General features: G+C 41.6%; 1 long non-coding RNA gene across 1 annotated transcript; it reads left to right on the top strand.

Moving 5' to 3' along the window:
- The first annotated feature begins 492 nt into the window (after nucleotides 1-492).
- Nucleotides 493-2,502, top strand: LOC119294102. The gene is made up of 4 exons (XR_005143333.1): nucleotides 493-560; nucleotides 652-722; nucleotides 1,839-1,963; nucleotides 2,370-2,502. It is a non-coding gene; the product is annotated as an uncharacterized LOC119294102 (long non-coding RNA).
- Nucleotides 2,503-3,243: the final 741 nt, after the last annotated feature.

Genomic DNA, 3,243 nt, shown 5'->3' with positions numbered 1-3,243 from the left:
GCTGTACGTGCGGGTGCGCTGACGTCTCTCTGCTGTGTGGTGGCGCAGGACGGTGAAGATAGGGGACAAGAGCTGCTCGCTGCAGCCGCTTGTCGGCGGCCCCAACGGCCTCGTCCTCTGCCAAGGCAAGGATGGATGATTTTTCTGTTCTCCCTTCCAGTTCATCTCTGCACTCTACTCATTCAAACATGCCTTGCTGTTTCACCTTAGTAACAACAATGGATGGCATTGGTTGATTGGTACAGATGATAAGCCGCGAGATGGCGGTGCCGCCGATGGCCAGCCGCAGGACGAGACCAGGGACAATAGGCCCCTGATCGACAATAACACCGTGCAGACGCTGTCCAGCAAGGACATCGAGGCGATGAAGCGGTGAGGATTCAATTGAACGTTGTCCACATGTCCTGCTCGAGTAGGATATTTACTTTCCTTTCTCTGTTTTTTAATGAGATCTTGATGTCGTGCGGGTTTTTAATAGGGAGGGTGCCAGCAGTGACGCCATCGTGGAGGCTTTGATAGCAAATGGCTCCACATTTGGAAATAAGACAGTGTTCTCACAGGTTGGCATTCGTTACTTATTGTCTGGTTTGTTTCCTTGCTGTTTTGGTGGAACACTAAGGTCTGATTTTGTATGACCGTTTTCGGTTGCAGGAGAAATACAAGCTGAAGGAACAAAACAAATATGCGCCTAAAGTGCTTTTGCGGCGCCCCTCTACCCGAAGGTATCTCATGACACTCTGTTTGTAGAAGGAAAGATATGTCATATATTTTGTAAGCAAATACTATCAAATTTGTGGTTCTGTGTGAGTGTGATTGTCACGCATGCGACCATATGTAGTATCACACATTTCATTTTAATATAAAGATGCATCTTCTGATTAGCTCTTTGCGGTGGATGTCCTGCCCAAAGTAGCGAACCAGTTTCTCTGGAGTATCTTCTTAACTGCAGTTTGAGGATTGTTGTAGTGTATGAATAAAGTAGGACAAGTAAGAAAGAACCGCTGCTTTATTTATAATTTCGCTACAACAACTGATGAAAGCACATCTAGCTCTATGGTGGCAATGTAGTTTTTTTTTTGCAGGGGGTGGCAATGTAGTTTGTTGTGGCTAAAATTTACTTAGGCCAACTAACCTTAGGTCAGACCAACTTCGGCGAGTGGTGTATTCCAACATACAAATTCAGTGCATTTGAATCAAGAGATGAAAGTGGTTGGAGGGGGGAAATAAGAAAGACTAAAATGCAATGTTTTTAAGCTTATAGCCTATGGAATTTGAGACCGGCTGTTGTTCTTTTTGAATATTCTTGTATCCTCTGTTTACTTAAAAAGTGGTGTTCAGAACAAGAAATAAGTTCTGGCCGCATAAAAGTTGCAGTTCAGAATCCATTTGTTAGGTTGGTCGGGGTGGGAATGGGAGGGTTTTAATTTCTTAATAGAGCATGTCCCGTTTTCCAACTTTTGGTTTGAAAGATTACCAAGTGAACTGGATTTAACGTAGTTATTGGAAAGTTGGCATAATTTTGAATTAATTTTGTTGTAAGTTGTATTTACATAGTGCTTGGCACTTGAAAAAATATTTTCCTTTTTTATTTTGTTCATTACTCTTAATATATACTACTAGAAAGTGTGTAAATTATCTAATTTTTTTGTTCCCTTTTATGCTACCCCATCTATGAGACATATTTCAAGAAGTAGCCAGCTCGAATAGGGTAACTATTTCCGTTTCATTACTTGCTAGAGCCAATCTATTATTTTTCCTTCTCACCATCATAGTCAATTTCTTGATCTTGCATAGCTGTAGCACTTGGTTACTTAATGATGTCTTTTCTTGTTCCTCAGGTTTATGTGAGTTGATGCGCTCTCCCTCTTGTTGTCTATGGCAATTGTTGGTGCATATTCAGATGTGCTTGCCGTTGATATGGTTGGGGGTTTAGTTGTTGGAGCTGTATCTGAACACTTAGGAGGTAAATTATGCTTTCTTCTATGGTAATGGATATTATTTGGTGTTAAATTAAACTTTCCAATTGAATGATACTATTTTAACCTTGCTGTTTGTTGACAAATCACCCTGATTTAGTGGGAAATTGTTATGTGTTGTGGCATGCAATAACTAATTCTCTCACGAGTCACATTACTTGTTTCCACAAACTGCAATATACATCTCCGAATATGAAAGCTTTAGGCTGACCTGCCATTGCCAGCTCGAGGTGTTTGTTAGTATATGTGAATGTGCGAAGTAAACCCGATTCTTGTGTGTTGTGCATCGCCATTTACATGTCTTATTAATGAAAATCATTGATGATTATCTCTGTTATATAGGTATTTCCACACAAATTTTATATCCAAATCTTGTCATTCATGTTGTTGCAGGGATTTGCGCGGTGGAGACAGCTATCCATTTGTGCGGTCATTGGATTAGTAAACAGAGAGGGGGGAGGGAGGGAGCAATGGACAAGAAGGCAACAAAGATGAAGATGCTCTCGTCGGCAGCGGCTTTCGTGGAGGGTGGCGTGCAGGACACCTTCGACGACGCCTGCATCATCTGCCTTGAGGCCTTCTGCGACAGCGAGCCCTCCGATAGCGACCTCTCTCTTGCGGATGTAATGGTGATTGGCGATGGAAATCTTTTGATTTGGTGGTAGACGTGTCGGAAGTTGAAGCTGTTCTGGTTCTTGTTTTGAATTGTCACAGGTTACAAGCTGCAAGCATGATTTCTATCTCTAGTGCATCCTTGAGTGGTGAGGACCATGCTCTCTTTTCTTTGCAATTTCCCCTCAAGTTCTTTGACCACTTGATTAGAAATTTAGAATGATATTGCCTGAAACTATCATACGAGTACGCATTTTGCTGTTGTTAGTTTGTTCATTGGCCTTGGCTTTATTTAAAAGTGTATGTTTCATGGGCCTTGGCTTTATTTAAGAGATACCTCGCCGGCTCTTTTTTTAAAAGCTAAAGGGACTATCTGATTTGTTCTCTCTGGTCTGCTACCACCCCTTATTCTTGGGCTTTGGTCTGCTACATTTGGCCTGATATTCTTCTTTGGTGTCCACATGAGAAAAAAAGGATGCCTGTGATCAAATAGCAATCACTTATTTTTCTAGGTTGTATAGATTTCTTGAATTGCCTGCAGTATACTTCTTTGTCAACTAATATATGTCTCCCTGACAATTTCAACAAATACCAAGGATATGGTTAGGCGCACATATGCTTGTGTTTACGACGACACCTGCACCAGTCGTCATAG

This window comes from Triticum dicoccoides, chromosome 4B (assembly GCF_002162155.2).
Source record: "Triticum dicoccoides isolate Atlit2015 ecotype Zavitan chromosome 4B, WEW_v2.0, whole genome shotgun sequence".
Classification (NCBI taxonomy): Eukaryota; Viridiplantae; Streptophyta; class Magnoliopsida; order Poales; family Poaceae; genus Triticum; species Triticum dicoccoides.
The sequence above is the reverse complement of the archived record's forward strand: the minus strand, read 5'-3'. Positions and strand labels throughout refer to the sequence as shown.